At 45.9% G+C, this 22,213-nt stretch overlaps 1 protein-coding gene across 2 annotated transcripts in view; it reads left to right on the top strand.

Annotated features, from left to right (window-relative positions):
• Positions 1-68: 68 nt before the first annotated feature.
• PEAK1 (pseudopodium enriched atypical kinase 1) overlaps positions 69-22,213 on the top strand; it is a 65,622-nt gene continuing 43,477 nt past the window's right edge. The window contains exon 1 of one of the 2 annotated variants that reach the window (XM_040413711.1): positions 69-162. The gene's annotated coding sequence lies outside the window, so the exon portion shown is untranslated. Of the gene's footprint in view, positions 163-196; positions 308-22,213 lie in introns of those variants that run through there. The other variant, XM_040413712.1, reaches the window with a different exon arrangement.

Here is a 22,213-nt window from a genome sequence, read left to right as displayed (position 1 = left end):
TTATTGGCTGAAAAGGACCTCCAGCCTCTCTTTGGATGGGAAGGTGAGCACGGCTGTGATTGGTGGACGGCGGGGAATGTTCAGTCGGAGGCGGTGACGTAGACCCGTCTGGAAGGGCGTGGTAAGGGTTCTATGTACAGGAATGACTGGACGTGACGTCAGGTAGGTGATTCGTCACCGTTGTTACCACAGGTTCATTTGCATAAAATGTGCACACCTGATTTAAGTGAATGAACGTGACGGGAGAGTGGTGTAGTGGGGATCAGGTGAAGGGTCCGGAGTGGCAGTGTGGAGCCCGGAGGAGCCGGTGAGTGAAGGGGGAGTGGCAGGCACGTCTGCCTTCTGTTCTCCCATAGCCACCATTCACATGCATCACCCACCACTGGACATATGTCAGCTGGCACTGCCACCCCTTCTGCTCTATGTGTGTGACAGCATGGCATGGGGATCCATTGTTGTCTCTCCCTCGTCCCCTTGCCAGCGAATGTAGATGCAGTGCCATAAGAATGCTACACCATGGGGGATCAGATGTGTGCCTGGTAGCCCTGTCTCTAGGCTGCTTTCACAGTCCGTGTTTGATCAGTGATTGATCAGTGTTTGGGAGACAAAACCATAGGCTTTCTCCTGTTCTGTGTTTCTGGCAAACACTGGGTAAAAGCGGCCTTCCACTTGGCAAATTTCCTTATCATCAAAGTGAACACAATAGTTCCAGAAGATAAATGGTTAAAAAGATAATTTCCATGAATCTGACATTACCTAGACCTTAGATATTTGTACCCGCGTCCCCCATCGTGAGGCGCGGTTCACATCCCATTTGTTTGCTGTGTATACTGTACCCAGATGTCTCAGGGAAGCCTGCCTGGCCCACAAGATGTCTCCTCTTAGGGATCTGGTCTTCAGCTCCCAGGAGATAAGCAGACTGAGAGTTGTCTGGTAGCCGCTTATCTCCTTCCTGTATGAAATCATTGCTATCTCTTTCATTAAAGGGGTTCTCCAGGAATAATGTATTTTTTTTGCAAGTGCCCCTTACCTGCTCCGGTCCTCTATGTTGCCTCCCGCATGTCCATGTTTTGGTCCCCGCATGGTGTTTACAGGGTCACATGCCTCTCTATACAGACCCCCAGGTTATTATGATCTGCGTACCAGGATCCTGGGGTGGTGGGGGAGGTGATCACGTGTCTCGTCTTTGGTATATCTACAAACCTCACATAATTTTGTCTTTATACTATGTGATCTTCACATTTAACCGTTTGCGGACTGCCTGTATTCCGGCTGTTAAACGTTATGTGGATAGGGGGATAAGTTATAACTATTAGATCGGTGGGGATGCTACTGCTGGGTCCTCCATTGATCATGACAATGGGTACCTCATACCCCGAAATAAACGGAGCAGCAAGTTGGGCATTTAAACTGCCACTCCATTCATTTCTATGGGAGTTCTGGAGATAGCTGAGCGCTGTACTTGGTTGTCTCCACAGCCATAGCCGTTCTTGTGAGCCGCAAAACACGGATATCGGCCGTGTGCATTCTGCATTTTATGGAATGTCCTGCCCTCTATAGAACTGTCCCACAAAACGGACAAGAATAGGAAACGTTCTATTTTTTTTTTTTTGTGGGGCTGCAGACAAGACTTACGGATGCAGATGGAACACGGTGCTCTGTCTGCATCTTTTGCGGCCCCATTGACATGAATGGGTGTGCATCCAACCCACAAAAAAGTGGATCGGATGTGGACAAAAACCATGATCCTTAAGAGATGAATGGAGCAATGCCGCTCCATTGATTTTGGGTGCTCTGAGGGGTAAGGTACCCGTTCCCCGTGATCAGTGGTGGTCCCAGCGGTAGGACCCCCAACCGGTCTAATATTTATCCCCTATCCTGTCAACAGGAGATAATTTTTAACAACCGGAATACCCCTTTAAGGCTCCATTCACACGTCCGTATACTGGGTCCGCATCCGTTCCGCAAATTGCGGTACGGGTGCGGATCCATTCATACTCTATGGGGACGGAATGGATGCGGACAGCACACTATATGCTCTCCGCATCCACAATTCTGGAGCGCGCCCCCGATCTTCCGGTCTGCGGCTCCGGAAAAAAATAAAACATGTCCTATTCTTGTCCGCAATTGCGGACAAGAATAGGCAGTTCTATGGGGCTGCCAGCCGGGTGTATTGCGGATCCGCAATGCACTACGGACGTCTGAATGGAGCATAAGTCTGCAATGACATCCAGCAGATCATGAAGCTGCGGGATCGGGAGTGTGGAGAAGGCACCAGGAGGAGACTTTATTTTTTTTAACTTTCCCTGCTTTCCCCACCGCTGTATAAACACTGCTCAGTGAGCGCTATGTATACAGATCAGGAAGCCTCTTCCTGCTCTGGTCCTACTGATCACGTGGTTGCCAGCTTCTGGGTAACTGCACGAGCAATAGCAAAATATTTTTTTTTTATAAAAAACACCACTAGCCCATACCTCAGCTTCTAGCTCCTCCCCAGGCGAATGTAAGCTATATATCCCCTATATCAAAAGACCGTAATGGAAAAGAGACACAATTACAAAGAGAATTTTAGTTGCAAATTTGTGCAATTTTCCTGGGTATAAAATATAAAAAACAAACAAACAATAAAAAATAAAGTTCCATATATTACCAAAAAAAAGACCCAAAAGTTATTTAAATAAGTGAACGGGAAAAACGTATGACTTTTAAAGCCACAATCACAAAAAAATTTAATAAAAATTCCTGGTCAGGAAGGAGGGAGGGTAAATGGCGTGGTCTAGAACTGGTTGATAAAGGGATTTGACTTGTGCAGTGTGCTGATGTTCTGACATGGCTGGGGGTTGAATATGAGACGTGAATGCGCTTGTTGTGGGCAGAATGGAGCTTTGGCCCGAGTACAAGAATGAGGGTTAGGCCTCCTGCACACGACCATATGCCTTCCGAGATATACGGTCTGTGAGCGGGCCATATGTCCCGGAGCGGCATTGATCGTGCGCACGGGAGCACACAGCATCATAGATTACAATGATGCTGTGCATGTCGGGCTGACAATAGCCCCACGGGCGACCCGACGCCCACAGCATCATTTTAATCTATGATGCTGTGTGCTCCTGTGCGCACGATCAATGCCGCTCCGGGACATAAGGCCCTCTCATGGACGGTATATTTTGGCGGGCATACGGTCATGGGCAAGAGGCCTTAAAGGGATTTTCCAGGAGTACAATAATGATGACTTCTTCTCAGGATAGGTCACCAATATCTGATCTTTAACCTCTTCAGGACACATAACGTACCGGTACGTCATGTGTATTTCCGATCACCGCCGCCCGGTGAGCGGTGATCAGAACAAGATGCCTGCTCAAATCCTTGAGCAGGTACCTTGGCTAAATGCGCGCGGGGGGGGGGGGGGGTCCCGTGACCCCCCCCGTGTCGGCGACCGCCGCACACCTCAGGTCAATTCGGACCTGCGTTTGCGGCTTTACCTGCGGTTTGCGGCTGCTGGCGGCGGTGCCATCGGGTCCCCATGCGGCTGTAGGCATGGCATCGCGCTGCCTTCCGGTGACGAGCCTGTGAGATCCAGCCCCCTGGATCTCACTGGCCGGAAGCTGTATGAGTAATACACACAGTATTACTCATACAGCCAATGCATTCCAATACAGAAGTATTGGAATGCATTGTAAAGGATTAGACCCCCAAAAGCTCAAGTCCGAAAGTGGGACAAAAAATAAAGTGAAAAAAAAAGTTTTCCCCCCAAAAAATTAAGTTTCAAGTAAAAATAAACAAAAACGTCATTTTCACCAAATAAAGTAAAAAATAGGGAAAAAAAAAAAGTATACATATTAGGTATCGCCGCGTCCGTATCGACCGGCTCTATAAACATATCACATGACCTAACCATTCAGATAAACACCGTAAAAAATAAAAAATAAAAACTGTGCTAAATAAACAATTTTTTTGTCACCTTACATCACAAAAAGTACAACAGCAAGCGATCAAAAAGTCACACGCACCCCAAAATAGTGCCAATAAAACCGTCATCTCATCCCGCAAAAAATGAGCCCCTACCTGAGACAATCGCCCAAAAAATAAAAAAACTATGGCTCAGAATATGGAGACACTAAAACATCATTTTTTTTTGTTTCAAAAATGATATTATTGTGTAAAACGTACATAAATAAAAGAAAAAAGTATACATATTAGGTATCGCCGCGTCCGTATAGACCAGCTCTATAAACATATCCCATGACCTAACCCCTCAGATAAACACCGTAAATTTTTTTAAAATAAAAACTGTGCTAAATAAACCATTTTTTGTCACCTTACATCACAAAAAGTGTAATAGCAAGCGATCAAAAAGTCACACGCACCCCAAAATAGTGCCAATAAAACCATCATCTCATCCCGCAAAAATCATACCCTACCCAAGGTAATCGCCCAAAAACTGAAAAAATTATGGCTCTCAGACTATGGAAACACTAAAACATGATTTTTTTGGTTTAAAAAAACAAATTATTGTGTAAAACTTGCATAAATAAAAAAAAAAGTATACATATTAGGTATCGCCGCATCCGTGACAACCTGGTCTATAAAAATAGCACATGATCTAATCTGTCAGATGAATGTTGTAAATAACAAAAAATAAAAACAGTGCCAAAACAGCTATTTCTTGTTACCTTGTCTCACAAAAAGTGTAATATAGAGCAACCAAAAATCATATGTACCCTAAACTAGTACCAACAATACTGCCACCCTATCCCGTAGTTTCTAAAATGGGGTCACTTTTTTGGAGTTTCTACTCTAGGGGTGCATCAGGGGGGCTTCAAATGGGACATGGTGTCCAGCAAAATCTGCCTTCCAAAAACCGTATGGCATTCCTTTCCTTCTGCGCCCTGCCGTGTGCCCATACAGCAGTTTACAACCACATATTGGGTGTTTCTGTAAACTACAGAATCAGGGCCATAAATATTGAGTTTGGTTTGGCTGTTAACCCTTGCTTTGTAACTGGAAAAAAATATTAAAATCGAAAATCTGCCAAAAAAGTGAAATTTTGAAATTGTATCTCTATTTTCCATTAATTCTTGTAGAACACCTAAAGGGTTAATAAAGTTTGTAAAATCAGTTTTGAATACCTTGAGGGGTGTAGTTTCTAGAATGGGGTCATTTTTGGGTGGTTTCTATTAGGGCTGCACAATATATCGAAAAAATAATCAAATCGCAATAATTGCCAAATGCGATATGGCGATTTGGCCGACCCGAAAATGCGGTGATTATATATGAAGGGGCCCCGCGCACATAACTGGCTTTGTGTGTAAAGTATTTTACTACTGTCTGAAATAAGCTCTCTCCTATTGATAAAATGGCCAGCCTCTGTACTCACTTTCACTATGAATGCACTGCAACGAGCGGGCCGGCTGGCGCGTGACTGACGTCACTTAGTCACGCTCCTGCTTCCTGAATTAAGTGGGAGGAGCGTGACTAAGTGACGTCAGTCACGCTACGGCCGGCCCGCTCGCTACCGTGCATTCATAGTGAAAGTGAGTACAGAGGCTGGCCATTTTATCAATAGGAGAGAGATTGTTTCAGACAGTAGTAAAATACTTTACACACAAAGCCAGTTATGTGCGCAGTTTAGGACACATGAGGGGAACCAGCATAAGATGCTATATGTGTGTCTTATGCGGGCCCCCCTCATGACCATATGTGTCATAGCACACATCCCCCATAACAGCATCCTCCACAGATCCCCCATAACAGCGTCCTCCACAGATCCCCCACATAACGGTGCGTCATCCACAGATCCCCCACATAACAGTGTGTCATCCACAGATCCCCCACATAACGGTGCGTCATCCACAGATCCCCCACATAACTATGTCATCCCCAGCTGCGTCAGTGGCTCATATGGGAAAATCCAAGCAAATAGACCTCTAGCACAATTCCCTTAAAATATTGCATCGCATATCGTTATCGCAATTTTTAGGGCCCTAATCGTAATCGCATAAAATTCCCATATCCTGCAGCCCTAGTTTGTATTATTTAAGCCTCGCAAAGTGACTTCAGACCTGAACTGGTCCCTAAAAATTGGGTTTTTAAAGATTTCTGAAAAATGTCAAGATTTTCTTCTAAACTTCTAAGCCTTGTAACATCCCCAAAAAATAAAATATCATTCCCAAAATGATCCAAACATGAAGTAGACATATGGGGAATGTAAAGTAATAACTATTTTTGGAGGTATTACTATGTATTATAGAAGTAGAGAAATTGAAACTTGGAAATTTGCCATTTTTTAAAAATTTTTGGGTAAATTTGGTATTTTTTTATAAATAAAAATTAATTTTTTTTACTTCATTTTACCAGTGTCATGAAGTACAATATGTGACGAAAAAACAATCTCAGAATGGCCTGGATAAGTCAAAGCGTTTTAAAGTTATCACCACTTAAAGTGAGACTGGTCAGATTTGCAAAAAATGGCCTGGTCCTAAGGTGAAATAAGGCTGTGTCCTTAAGGGGTTAATGCTGACTCCCAGTACTCCTGCCATTTAGCTGTTTGAAGAGGCCATGGCACTCGGGTGAGCACGGCAGCTTCATCCTAGGTCACACTCATTGGTGAAATGGCCTATGTGCAGCTCAGGCTCATTCAAGTGAATGCGCCTGGGCTGCAGTGCCAAGCACAGCCACTATACAATGTACAGCACTGTGCTTGGTGTGTTGCGAGAAGGTCACATCTTCAAACATCTGATTGGCGGGGTTACTGGAAGTCGGACCCCCACGACTAGATATTCATGACTTATCCTGAGGATAGGTCATCAATATTGTTCTCCTGGAAAACTTCAAGAAATGGCCTTCATTAAAGATTTCCTACTATTTTGTTTCTGCAGATCACATGTAAGTTCTTTCCCTAGCTGATGGTGCTTCCAAATCTGACATAAATCATTTGGATAAACACTGAAAGTTCACTTTGCTGTTCTGCTCTCAGTGTTTGAGATAGCAGCAGGGAGGGGGAGAAGGTTGGAAATGTCAGTGCAGAGTGTGGAGAGGGGAAAGCTTCCATGGAGAGTAGCGCACACATTCTCTGTTGATAGGAGGGAACGCTCAAGCATGGCCGTTTGTAATAGACGAAGAATCATATAGACTTTGTACAAGCTTGGAGGGAAAGAACAGCACCGATGGCAAACTCTGCAGGGGGAGGGTGAAATGGTATCATTCTCAGCATTAGTAAGACTTCAGCATCCGATCCCTCATTGGCCGTAGAAGGAGAAATTAGTACATGGGTGAAGCTGTGCTGATGGAAGACAGCAGAATCCTGGACACAGATGACATTGGGAGGAACACGTTCACACGAGAAGTCTAAAACTAGAAGCAGATTACAAGATGCACATCAGGGGCCTGAAAATGAGTGAAGGGATTTAGATAGCCGATTGAAATATTTGCAACTTTTTGAATTTATGGTAATGGCTAATAAATGTAAAATTTTATTTCTCCATTTGCCTTTAACAACCTGACGGTTCATATTTGGGCGTAATGTTAATTAATAATAATAATGAATGAGCTAATAAATACATTATTATGTTTGAGGAAACAAAGATTTGATATAGACTTAGGCCTCATGCACACGAACGTATTTTTTTGCGGTCTGCAAAAACGGGTCCCGTTTTTTCCGTGATCCGTGACCGTTTTTTTCGTCCGTGGGTCTTCCTTGATTTTTGGAGGATCCACGGACATGAAAAAAAAGTCGTTTTGGTGTCCGCCTGGCCGTGCGGAGCCAAACGGATCCGTCCTGAATTACAATGCAAGTCAATGGGGACGGATCCGTTTGACGTTGACACAATATGGTGCCATTTCAAACGGATCCGTCCCTATTGACTTTCAATGTAAAGTCTGGAGTCCCTTTTATACCATCGGATCGAAGTTTTCTCCAATCCGATGGTATATTTTAACTTGAAGCGTCCCCATCACCATGGGAACGCCTCTATGTTAGAATATACTGTCGGATATGAGTTAGATCGTGAAACCTCATTTCCGACAGTATATTCTAACACAGAGGCGTTCCCATGGTGATGGGGACGCTTCTAGTTAGAATATACTACAAACTGTGTACATGACTGCCCCCTGCTGCCTAGCAGCATCCGATCTCTTACAGGGGGCCGTGATCAGCACAATTAACCCCTCAGGTGCCGCACCTGAAGGGGTTAATTGTACTATCATATCCCCCTGTAAGAGATCAGGGCTGCCAGGCAGCAGGGGGCAGACCCCCCCCCCTCCCCAGTTTGAATATCATTGGTGGCCAGTGCGGCCCCCCCCCCCTTCCTCCCTCTATTGTAATAATTCGTTGGTGGCACAGTGTGCGCCCCCCCCCCCCTTCCTCCCTCTATTGTAATAAATCGTTGGTGGCACAGTGTGCGCCCCCCATCGGCCCCCCCTCCCTCTATAGCATTAACAACATTGGTGGCCAGTGTGCGGCCTCCCATCTAACCCCCCCCGATCATTGGTGGCAGCGGGTTACTAGCAATAGTACAATAGTAAAAGATTCATACTTACCTGGGAGCTGCGATGTCTGTGTCCGGCCGGGAGCTCCTCCTACTGGTAAGTGACAGTTCATTTAGCAATGCGCCGCACAGACCTGTCACTTACCAGTAGGTGGAGCTCCCGGCCGGACACGAACATCGCAGCAGCCACCAGCAGGTAAGTATGAATCTTCTACTATTGTACTATTGCTAAGTAACCATGGCAACCAGGACTGTAGTAGCGTCCTGGTTGCCATGGTTACCGATCGGAGCCCCAGCGATTAAACTGGGACTCCGATCGGAACTCCGCTGCCACCAATGATGGGGGGGGGGGGGGGAGATGGGAGGCCGCACACTGGCCACCAATGGTGTTAATGCTATAGAGGGAGGGGGGGCCGATGGGGGGCGCACACTGGGCCACCAACGAATTATTACAATAGAGGGAGGGAGGGGGGGGGCGCACACTGTGCCACCAACGAATAATTACAATAGAGGGAGGGGGGGGCCGCACTGGCCACCAACCTATTATTACAATAGAGGGGGGGGGGGGGGCGCACTGGCCACCAATGATATTCAAACTGGGGAGGGGGGGAGGGTCTGCCCCCTGCTGCCTGGCAGCCCTGATCTCTTACAGGGGGATGTGATAGTACAATTAACCCCTTCAGGTGCCGCACCTGAAGGGGTTAATTGTGCTGAGCACGGCCCCCTGTTAGAGATCGGGTGCTGCCAGGCAGCAGGGGGCAGTCTTGTACACAGTTTGTAGTGTATTCTAACTAGAAGCGTCCCCATCACCATGGGGACGCCTCTGTGTTAGAATATACTGTCGGTTCTGAGTTTTCACGAAGTGAAAACTCAGCTATGAAAAAGCTTTTATGCAGACGGATCTTCGGATCCGTCTGTATAAAAAGTAACCTACGGATCACGGACACGGATGCCAATCTTGTGTGCATCCGTGTTCTTTCACGGACCCATTGACTTGAATGGGTCCGTGAACCGTTGGCCGTGAAAAAAATAGGACAGGTCATATTTTTTTCACGGCCAGGAAACACGGATCTCGGATGCGGCTGCAAAACAGTGCATTTTCAGTTTTTTCCACGGACCCATTGAAAGTCAATGGGTCCGTGAAAAAAAACGGAAAACGGCACAACGGCCACGGGTGCACACAACGGTCGTGTGCAGGAGGCCTTATAAGTAAGGAGTTGTAAGGATTGAGAGTGGGTGAAGAGTAAGGGTGCCTTCTTCATATTTTTTTAGAGTTCTTCTGGGGGTGGGGGGTAGCCTGCTAACATGACCAAGGGAGGGAATTACAGCATCCCATCGCCATTGACCTGTGCCGCCAGTCATGTTAGCAGGCTACCCAACCTCCCCCAGAGCATCAGAAGTCTGGGCTCCAGAGGCTGCTAATGATTCAATAGCAGCCTCGGTCAGTTCAGCAGAACAATATAAGTCTGGGTACAACACTGTGGGGAGATCCATAGGACATACCAGGTGGCCAGCGAAAGGCGCTTCAGATACAGGCAATAAGAAATAGCCGGAGATGAGAGCTAATGCGCATGCGTGGGAGACTATGCATGCTCGATCTTGCTATCCCGGACAACAGAAAAGCCAGCTTTGTTTCCTTTCACAGTGCAAGCATGGCCACCGCTGATGCATTGCTGTGGTGGCCATATCCCCTAGAGACAAGAACTTTATAAAAACATGAAAAATTAGAAGTATGAACAGGAGGCATTATGGTAACATAGATTATATTAGTAAGTTAATTGTATCAGGTTATAACACAACATAAGTATCACTTTATGGGATGAGACAACCCCTTTAAAGGGATGCTGTCACCTCTTTTTACCCTATAGAGATGCGGACATGCACGGCTAGATTGCCGCTAGCATGTCCGCAATATACCGGTCCCATATCTGAGTGGTTTTATTGAGTGTAAAAAATTATTTTATATAGATGTAAATCAGCCTGGTGAGGAGCCCAAGGGGCTGCACTAACCTTCCTGGAGCCCAGCCATGCCCCCTGTGAAGGAGCCCAGTACCGCCTGTATCCAGGAATCTCCTCCTTGCTCTCAGATCGCCGTAATCTTGCGGTGCGCGAGCTCGCACATGCGCAGTGCCGGCATAGTTTTCCTTCCCTGTGCTGGCATCAGACGTAGCCTTAAGCAGAGAAGCAATATAAGGCCAATTTCACACGAGCATATTCAGTCCGGGAAGCACGCTTTGTGTGGGAGCTGTACTTCCCGGTCTGAACACTGAACTGAAGTTGCAGCATCATAATGATTTATGGTGCTGTGAATTCCCGTCTCATCTTGAGTCTACTGAACTTTCCATAAGGCCTCATGCACACGACCGTTGTTTTGGTCCGCATCCGAGCCGCAGTATTTGCGGCTTGGATGCGGACCCATTCACTTCAATCGGGCTGCAAAAGATGCGGACAGCACTCTGTGTGCTGTCCGCATCCGTTGCTCCGCTGTCTGCAAAAATATATATAACCTGTCCTATTTTTGTCCATTTTGCGGACAAGAATAGGCAGTTATATTAATGGCTGTCCGTGCCGTTCCGCAAATTGTGGACCGTCCATGTTTTGCGGATCCGCAATTTGCAGACCGCACAACAATCGTGTGCATGTAGCCTAATGCTGTGACTACAATTCAGTAGCACGGTCAGATGGGAATTCACAGCATAATAAATCATTATGATGCTGCGAGTTCACTTCACAGGAGCAATGTTCAGTCTGGGAAATACAGCTCCCACACAGATCGCGTTTCCTGGACAGAATACCTAGGCCTAAGGGCTCATGCACACAAACGCATTTTCTTTCCTTGTCCGTTCAGTTTTTTTTTTTTTTTTGTGGACTGTGCGAAACATTTATTTCAATGGGTCCGCAAAAAAACCCTGAAGTTACTCCGTGTGTCCATTCCGCAGAATAATAGAACATGTCCTATTATTGTCCGCATTACAGACAAGGATAGTGCTGATCTTTTATATGGGTCAGCTGTTCCGTTCCGCAAAATACGGAATGCACACAGACATCATCCGTATCTTTTGGGGATCCGTTTTTTGCGGACCGCAAAATACATAGGGTCGTGTGCATGAGCCCTAAGGAAAATTTTATGTTATATTCATGGATAATGTTTTCCTTTTTCTTGCGATTTGTACGATGTAAACCTTCTGTTATATTTTTGGGGTTTTGATGCTAGAATTGCGCTGTGGCATTACAGCAGTAGTGTGACATTGCAGAATTGTGATCTGACAAAAGGTTGACGGTCTTGGGTGACTCCCCAGTTGTTAGTGAATTAAGGTGAAGGAGTGACAAGATGTGTAGACATCAGGACTGTCATGTTCCTGAGGAGAAGGTGTAGCCGTCTATATAAGAAGAAATTCTGTGCAAGCGGCACTGCGCCGCCCAGTGCCTCACATTCCTTGTGGGCATGTTGGCTAATACTTGGGTTACATGTCAGTGGGCAGTTCACTTTCTGAATGTATTGCGGTATTTGGTTTACAGATTCTTTCCCCTTCAACATTCCGTTATCCTATGTTCTCCGCTTTATTTTTCCTTTTTGTTTCATACCCGATATTCTCAGTCTTTCCCCTTTCTCTCCCCTCTGCCCCACTCCCAGTTCCGCCCTCAAGAAGTTTCCATTTCCATATCTAGAATTCTGGCCTTGCTTTTTGCAGACTAAGCTTTATGTCTCAGTAACCATTTCCCGCCCAGCATAAATACAGTTGCTTAGGTGCTAGCCATCGAGCACGGGAAAAGAGACCTGCGACTGAGCAGGAGCTGACAGCAACTTAGATCCCTATCATGCACTGCGTTCTGTCAGGGAAATGCAGGCAGAAAAACGGACCTCATTTCATGGCCCGCACGTGGAAATGCGAATACAGCCTAAAAATGTGATCATGCATGTCAACCAAAGGGCTCATACGGCTGTAGTTTTGCCGATCAGATGCGGAACCATTTATCTCAGTGGCACCACAAAACACCTGTGTGCCACCCGGATCTGTTAGTCCGTTACGCAGCCCCGTAGAAAAATAGAACATGTCCTATACTTGTCCGTTTTGCGGACAAGTATAGGAGATTTGTAAAGCAGTTAAAAAAAAAAAAAGGTGGCCATCTCTATGCATGTGTCCTAAGGCTACCTAGACATGAGTTTGGGCTTCAGAACACAAATTCGGCACGTTTTTTCATGCGGATTTCTGTGCGTTTCCGCAGCAAATCCTGACCAAATTTCATCCTTGCAGTGAAAAGGGTGAAGTCCGCACAAAAAAATTGCACAAAGAACTGAAACGCTGCGGATTTCAAAATCTCCACAGCAGGTCAATTTCCACTCGGAAAACAAAAAGCGTACACCAGATTTCTCTAATCTCATTCACTTTGTAGGTACTGCATTTTTCTTCACTAGAATCCACGCTGAAAAAACGTGCACATTCTGAAATGTGTGTGGGTACCAAATGTGGCGTTTTTTGGTGCAACTTTCGTTGTAGAGATGCTGCAGATTTGACACAGATTTCCTTCTTTGATTTCAAAGATGAAAGTCTACAAATTTGGACCACAAGTCAATTCCACTGCAGACTCATTCACTTTGCTGGTACTTTAAAATGCTGCAGATTTTCTGCACACAATTCTACAGACATTAACGGAACAGCGTCTGACTGATCCCACTGACTATAATGGGATCCATCGGGTTTCCGCATCCGTATTTCCACATCCGTGTGTCCGTTCGTAGCCCCGAAAAAAAACGTGTCCTATTCTTGTCCTTTTTAGGGACAAGGATAGGCATTGTTACAGTGGATGTCACACAGATTTCAGCCGTATTTTTGGCGGAATACACATTACACCGTGTGCTGCCTGCACCTGTGTGTCCGTTCTGCGGCACCTGCAAAAAAAATAAAAATTTGAACATATCCTATTTTAACATAGGGTCGATTGTGCAGGACCGGAAAATGCGGGATGCACACGGCCGGTATCCATGTTTTGTGGATTAACAGTTTGCGGACCCCAGAACGGATAAGGTCTTGTGAATAGGAAGAGGAAATAACATTTTCTCCATCACCCAATGAACTCTCCATATTGAAGCTCGCTGGACCACCCCTGTAAGCATGAGGTGGAAAGTGGCATATTGAGAAGGGCACTTACATGAGGATTTTCTGTAGATTTAGGGACTTTTTGCAGTACTGTTGGGTAATACGTTTATGTGAAGACCAGACTGGTCGATGTCATAGCGTCTTGTGTGGTAATGAGTGACGGTGGAAATATTTGAAGGAAAGTAGTACGGTTGTGTCATGGAGGACTGGTATGTTAGGAGTTAATGTTCTTTGACATAATGCCTAAAATGGATAATGTTGTTATTATGGGCACGGCCGTCAGGAAGGGGTTAGTCTAGCAGACTGTACTGTCACAATGGAAAGGGGTCGCCTGATTCTGGACATGGGCCCAGCTCTGATCCCACACAAGGACTGAGTCAGGATGCGTGAGAGAGCGGACAGCTGTTGTTGGCTATTCCCTTGTGTTTCTCATGGCATGCACAGTGAAGCGTGTTCATTATCCGTACACGGATAGCACATAGAAAGGGAATTTCCAAAAATAGTAACAAATTTAAAATGATAACTGGAGCATGGCACAGTCATGATAGCGACACATACATGTGCGGAGTAAACGTAACATTATATAGGAGTGAGTCAGGTGGGGAGCATTGATGGATGGTGGACATTCGAGTTGTAAAACTAGTGGGTGAGGGACATTCAGGCCACAGGACAGACACAGTGGCAGCTGAGAAGTATGGGTAATCGAGTAGAATCAGAGCAGGCAATAAAACGCGTTGTTTTACATTAAAAGTGCCTCCATAGATGGCAGAGGAGATTTGTCAAAACTGGCTTTGTCACCTCTAGCAACCAATCACAGCACAGCATGCATTTCTCATGGTGCTCTGAAAAAATTAAAGCTGCTCTGTGATTGGTTCCTGAGGCAGTTTTTGTCTTAGCCCTTTTCATAATTCTTTGGCCCACAATGACAATTTTATTAAAGTATAAATGTATTACCTTCTGCATTCATTATTCATTTCCTTCTGTACTGCTACACTTTTATCTAACACGGACCTCTAGAAAGGCTGACTGAATCATGACTTCCTGTCTCAGGAATATAATTCTAGTCAGTCACTTCAGCTGACTGTCCGTTAACATTATTTTTTAACCATCCAATTCACTGACCTTTTTAAAGGAGTTCTCCCAGATTATGATATTGATGGCCTGTCCTCAGGATGGGTCATTAGTATCAAATTGGTGGGGGTCCGACTCCTGGGTTTCTTTGCAGTTTACCAAGCACAGCTCCGTCCATTGGATAGTGGCTGTGCTTGGTATTGCAGCCTAGACCCATTCACTTAAATGGAAATGAGCTGCTCCTAGGCCACGTGACCGATAAACGCGATGTTACTGGCCTAGGAAGAGGGCGCAGCGCTCACTGGACCCTCGCCAATCTGATATTGATGACCTATCCTGAGAATAGATTATTAATATCAAAATCTCACAACTACTTTAAAGGGCTTCTGTCAGCCCACTAAACCGTTTTTTTTTTTTTTGTTTACTAATAATCCCTACACTGCGAGCTCTGCATACATAAGTTAAATAATCATTTCTGTTCAGTAGAATTTGCTAAAAAGCGATTTTTAAAATATGCAAATTACCTTGCTACCAGCAAGTAGGGCGGCTACTTGCTGGTAGCAGCCGCATCCTCCGACCAAAATGACGCCCCCTCCGCATTGTGATTGACAGGGCCAGGGAACGGAATCGTTCTCTGCTGGCCCTGCCTGTTAGCATTCAAAATCTGGCGCCTGCGCTGCGGCCGTACGTATCTTCAATCTGCGCAGGCGCACTAAGAGGCGGCCGCTCTCTCCTCAATGCGCCTGCGCCGGGTGTAGATGTGACGTCATCGGCGCAGGCGCATTGAGGATGGAGCGGCCGAGCGAGTGGCCGCCTCTCAGTGCGCCTGCGCAGATTGAAGATAGGTACGGCCGCGGCGCAGGCGCGAGATTTTGAATGCTAACAGGCAGGGCCAGCAGAGAACGATTCCGTTCCCTGGCCCTGTCAATCACAATGCGGAGGGGGCGTCATTAGGGTCGGAGGATGCGGCTGCTACCAGCAAGTAGCCGCCCTACTTGCTAGTAGCAAGGTAATTTGCATATTTTAAAAATCGCTTTTTAGCAAATTCTACTGAACAGAAATGATTATTTAACTTATGTATGCAGAGATCGCAGTGTAGGGATTATTATTAAAAAAAAAAAAAAAAAAAAAACGGTTTAGTGGGCTGACAGAAGCCCTTTAAAGGGATTATCCCAGAAATGTAAAACTCTTCTGGAGGAATTGCTTCCCTTTTTTGTGGGTGGGCAGTAGCTCATCAAGCACCTGCATCTCCCAGGATGCATTGCAATAAATTCTTGTTGACCCCTTTGTACCCTGCATAGAAGATAGTCCCTCACATATGGACCTGGAGATACATATGGTTTGTAATGCCCCCACATCTTTTTTCGCCACTGTCTAGAGAGAGCATTATATGAATTTAGAAGTAGAATGTCTGGACCACTTCACTATGGGATCACTACACCAACACTTTCACACGGGCGAGTTTTCCGCGCGGGTGCAATGCGTGAGGTGAACGCATTGCACCCGCACTGAATCCGGACCCATTCATTTCTATGGGGCTGTGCACATGAGCGGTGATTTTCACGCATCACTTGTGCGTTGCGTGAAAATTGCAGCATGCTCAATATTGTGTGTTTTTTCACGCGACGCAGGCCCCATAGAAGTGAATGGGGCTGCGTGAAAATCGCAAGCAAGTGCGGATGCGGTGCGATTTTCACGCATGGTTGCTAGGAGACGATCCGGATGGGGACCCGATCATTATTATTTTCTTAATATTAATATTATTATTCTTAATACAGAATGCTTAGTAAAATGTCCATTGAGGGGTTAGAAATAATAAACTAATTTAACTCACCCCATCCACTTGGTCGCGTAGCGGATCTCCTCTTCTTTCTTCAGGACCTGGCTAAAGGACCTTTTGATGAGCGCAGTGACGTCATCAAAGGTCCTTTTCCTCCCAGGTCCTAAAAGAAGAAGAAAGAAGACAAGCCGCGCTGCGCGAACAAGTGGATGAGGTGAGTTTAATTTTTATTTATTTTTATTTTTTTAACCCCTCCATCCCTAATTTACTTATGACCAAGGGAAAATAATAAAATCTACACAACACTGATCCCAAACCCGAATTTCTGTGAAGAAGTCCGGGTACCAAACATGCTGATTTTTCTTACGCGCGTGATGGTGATGGTGCCGGGATCTTGAGGATTGGTCATCAACATGGGAAAAGTGGGAAACCCCATCTATATTTTGTATGAAAACTAACCTGTCTGACCAGTCTACCACCATGGTTGGCACTCATATTGTTTTTTTATTTTTTTCGTTGGTCATTAGTGCTGATTGCTCCAGATGGTGACCAAATTTGTCGCCAAAGAGACTGAAAGATTGCAAATGGCGATAAGACTTTTTAGTCTTGTTTCCATTTGTGACTAGACCCTCCACCACACTGCAGTTGAATACTGAGGCTGGCACCGAAGCCGATAGTTCCCTGCCACGCCGATCATCTTCATAGGCCTCAGGCTTCAGACCAGGTAGTAAATCCTGATGCAGGCGGGCGTGATAACATCATCTTGCCCGCTTTTGCCGGGATGCACCTCAGTGATGTGTATGGATCTGCCGCCTGCGTCCCACCATCCCAGGTTGTAGACTAGAAGAGGTTGCGTCCTGCGTCGTGAATGCCGGCAAAACAGGACACAGGTGAGTATTAGTTTGTTTTGTGTTTTAAGACCCACTTGGGGGACATTACTAGCAGAAAAGAGAGTATTGCATGGGGCACTGGGGGACATTACTACTAGAGGGGCAATGTGGGGGAAATTACTATTGGAGAGGCACTGTGGGGGACATTACAACTGGTGAGGCACTGGGGTGGGGGCATTACAACCGGTGAGGAACTGGGGGGCTATTACAACTGGAAGAGCACTGTGAGAGGCATTGCTATTGGGGGGCATGGTGGGGAACATTACTACTGGAGGGGCACTGTGGGGAACATAACTAGCAGCATTATTGGGGGCACTCTAGGGGAATTTTTAATGCTGAGAAACTCAATGGGGGATTACTGGTGCATTCTTTAATATGAGGGCATTACTGAACACACAGGGTGCATTTTAATACTGGGGCACTATAGCAGGATTTTTTGTACAGGGGTATTATTGCTGGGGGCACTATAGGGGACATTATTAATATTGGGGGCACTATAATGGCATTTTTACTGGGGGTAAAATAGGGGATATTAATGCTGGAGGCACTGTAGGGGCATTTCTATTACAGGGATATACCGGTATTTGGTTTCCCATGGAAAAAAAATCATTCATGTTGTTGGAATTATCCTTTGTTTGCAAAAATATATTGAAATGCTTATAGTATTGGAGATTGCTCCGTTCCGTGGTCCGCAAAAAAACTGTCCTATTCTTGTCCGCGCTTTGCGGACAAGAATAGGCAGTTATGTTAAAGGCTGTCCATGCCGTTCAGCAAATTGCGGAACGCACACGGAAGCCATCCGTGTTTTGCGGATCCGCGATTTTTGGACTGCAAAACACACAACGGTCGTGTGCATGTAGCCTTTTTCAGTATTTTGCAGTCCGCAAAAAACGGATCTGCAAAAAATACGGATGACGTCCGTGTACATTCAGTTTTTTGCGGAACAGCTGGCCCCTGATAGAACAGTACTATCCTTGTCCGTTATGCGGACAATAATAGGTAGGACATGTCCTATCTTTGAACGGAAAAAAACTGAAAAACGGAATGCATACGGACTACCTTCCGTTTTTTTTTTGCGGATCCATTGAAATGAATAGTTCTGCATACGGACCGTATACGGAACGCAAAAAACTGAACGTAAACGGAAAAAAAAACATTTGTGTGCAAGAGGCCTTAGGCCTTGTGCTTCCCGTTGCCGTATTGCGGACCGCATTTGCGGATCCGCAATACATGGGTGCCATTCTGTATCACGGATGCGAATCCTTTCACTTCAGTGGGTCCGCAAATCCGGAGATGCGGAACGGTGCGCAACAGAAGCACGGAACGCAACCCTACGGGAGCACTACGGAGTGCTTCCGTGGGGTTTCGTCCCGTACTTCCGTTCCGCAAAAAGATAGAACATGTCCTATCTTTTTGCGGAAAGGCCGGATTGCGGACCCATTAAAGTGAATGGGTCCGCGATCCGCTGTGGCTGCCCCACGGACTGTGTTCGTGCATTGTGGCCCGCATTTTGCACGACCACGGGGCGCACGCGTTTGTGTGCAGGAGGCCTTAGGGTCAGTGGTTATCGGTGGGCTCTGAACGGCTGTCATTATTGTCTTCCTAGATCTGTAATATCTTGGTTGGTGTCCTCCAATATCAACATCTGTAAAACTGGTTCAGACCAAGGCAGCACAGGAGAGCAGCTCAGGCATGATGTATTACTATTCAGAGCATTGGAAAACAGGATTTAGTGGCGATTTCCTGTCTTTATATGTCTAGAATAGAACCTGCAGTCCTACAAACCAACCCGAATACACTTCACCTTTTCCTGTAGATAACAAGACTGGCATTAGCAGGTGGCTCCTGGTATCCACTGCTCACCATATCCAGTGTGCAGGAGGCTGTACCCCAGTAGAACGTGCAGAGAAATGGTCGCTGGTTATAGAATAGGGATATGAAAGAAAGTCCCCACAAAATGTTAAAGGGCATCTGTCAGTAGATTTGTACCTATGACACTGGTTGACCTGTTACCTGTGCACTTGGCAGCTGAAGACGTCTGTGTTGGTCCCATGTTCTTATGTGCCCGATTTGCTGAGAAAAATTATGTTTTATTATATGCAAATAAGCCTGTAGGAGCAACGGGGGCGTTACCGTTAGGCTACGTTCACACTGGCGAGATTTCCGCGCGGGTGCAATGCGGTAGGTGAACGCATTGCACCCGCACTGAATCCCGACCCATTCATTTCAATGGGGCTGTTCAGATGAGCTGTGATTTTCACGCATCACTTATGCGTTGCGTGAAAATCGCAGCATGCTCTATATTCTGCGTTTTTCACGCAACGCAGGCCCCATCGAAGTGAATGGGGTTGTGTGAAAATCGCAAGCATCCGCAAGCAAGTGCGGATGCGGTGCGATTTTCACGCACGGTTGCTAGGAGAGGATGGAGACCCGATCATTATTATTTTCCCTTATAACAACATGGTTATAAGGGAAAATAATAGCATTCTGAATATAGAATGCATAGTAAACTAGCGCTGGAGGGGTTAAAAAAAATAATAATAATTTAACTCGCCTTAGTCCACTTGATTGCGATGCCCGGCATCTCCTTCTTTCTCCTTTGCTGAACAGGACCTGTGGTGAGCATTAATTACAGGTAAAGGACCTTCGGTGACGTCACTCCGGTCATCACATGATCCATCACCATGGTGAAAGATCATGTGATGGTTCATGTGATGACCGGAGTGACGTGACCAAAGGTCCTTTACCTGTAATTAATGCTCACCACAGGTCCTGTTCAGCAAAGGAGACAGAAGGAGATGCCGGCTCCGCGATCAAGTGGACTAAGGTAAGTTAAATTATTATTATTATTTTTTTAACCCCTCCAGCGCTAGTTTACTATGCATTCTGTATTCAGAATGCTATTATTTTCCCTTATAACCATGTTATAAGGGGAAATAATACAAACTACAGAACACCGATCCCAAGCCCGAACTTTGTGAAAAAGTTCGGGTTTGGGTACCAAACATGCGCGATTTTTCTCACGCGAGTCCAAAACGCATTACAATGTTTTGCAATCGCGGGTGTTCCCGCAACGCACCCGCACATTTTCCCCCAAACGCCCGTGTGAACCCAGCCTTACACCTAGAGGCTCAGCTCTCTCTGCAACTGGCACTCCCACTGCACTTTGCATTTTGATTGACAAGGCCAGGCAGTGTAATTGTGATCATGCCTAGCCCCATCAATCAAAGTGCAGAGGGCGTGCCAGTTGCATAGACAGCTGAGCCTCTAGGAGTAATGGCAACGCCCCCGTTGCTCCTACAGGCTAATTTGCATATATTAAAACATAATTTTTCTCAGCAGTGCGGGCACATATGAACATGGGACCAACACAGATGCCTTCAGCTGCCAAGTGCAAATGCAACAGGTCAGCCAGATTCAGATGTACAAACCTGCTGACAGATGCCCTTAAATTCCAGCTTTATTCGTACTTCAATTTCTGATAAACTTTTTTTTTTTTTCTAAAATGAGTGAATTCTACAGGTACATTTCCCCTGTGTTTGCAGTGCATGTTTGGTGTATAAAGCTCTCTGCATATACATTTAATGTATCTGTTTGCCTCTATCACGCTATGGGAGCCAAAAGAATGTCCTATTGGCCTCCATCAGGCTGGTATACAGAGGCATTCAGTAACAAATACGGTACACCGCCATTGTCATTTCTTTTGCATGGAAATCTTAGGGGCGATGTATGCCAAAACAGTGGCATATGTTTGAGGCACGGGGCAGAGGTATACATCAGGAAATGTACAGTGTCATTTTGATGCTCCCTAATAAATCTGGCAGATTTAACACATACTGGGGACATTCATCATCCACTGTATGCAAGAAAATGTGCATCAAAAAGTTGCAAAATTTGGCACATGCCTTGCTTCCACAAAATTTAGTGACTTTTTTTTGGGGGGTTTTCATCCCTACCAGTTAGGCCCCTTTCACACGAGCGAGTTTTCCGTGCGGGTGCAATGCGTGATGTGAACGCATAGCACCCGCACTGAATCCTGACCCATTCATTTCAATGGGTCTGTGTACATGAGCGATGTTTTTCATGCATCAGTTCTGCGTTGTGTGAAAAACGCAGCATGTTCTAAATAGTGGTGAATGGGGTTTCAGTAAAAAACGCATTTCACAGTTCGAGTGCACTGCGTTTTTCACTGATGGTTGCTAGGAGATGTTGTTTGTAAATCTTCATGGTGTTTTTCACGCGTGTGAAAACGCATCAAGATGCATTGCACCCGCGCGGTAAAAAAACTGAACGCAATCGCAGACAAAACTGACTGAACTTGCTTGCAAAATGGTGCGAGTTTCACTGAACGCATCCGGAGCCAATCCGTATCGTGTGAAAGGGGCCTTATTGTGAGCCAAAATCAGTAGTGGAGCCTCCACAGACATAAGGTATACGGGAAAGATCTGTATTGTTCTGTGTTATGAGCCTCAGCTGGTTTTGGCTCTCAGTCACTGATGGAAATCACTGACCAAACACTGATGTGTGAATGAGGTAAAATGCTGCAGCAGTTCCTCCAGCATCCCTCGCATATCCGTTTTAAACGACGAAGAGTGTGACCACACTGCATGGATGGTTTTGTTGGGTTTTAAGCCCTGATGGGATGTGATGTCTCTGTAAGCCAGGCATTGCCAACCTGAGGCTCTCCAGCTGTTGCAAAACTACAACTCCCAGCATGCCCAGACTACCTACAGCTACCAGCCTACAGCAGGGCATGGGGGGAGTTGTAGTTTTACAACAGCTGGAGATCCGCAGGTTGGTCATGCCTGCTGTAAGCCAACACATTGTCTGCTGTGGCCTATGCAGCCACCTAGCCCAAGCCAAACCCAGCTAACACACTGCCTAAGG

The sequence above is a fragment of the Bufo bufo genome, chromosome 1 (genome assembly GCF_905171765.1).
Source record: "Bufo bufo chromosome 1, aBufBuf1.1, whole genome shotgun sequence".
Taxonomy (NCBI): Eukaryota; Metazoa; Chordata; class Amphibia; order Anura; family Bufonidae; genus Bufo; species Bufo bufo.
This window is presented reverse-complemented; position numbering and strand designations above follow the sequence as displayed.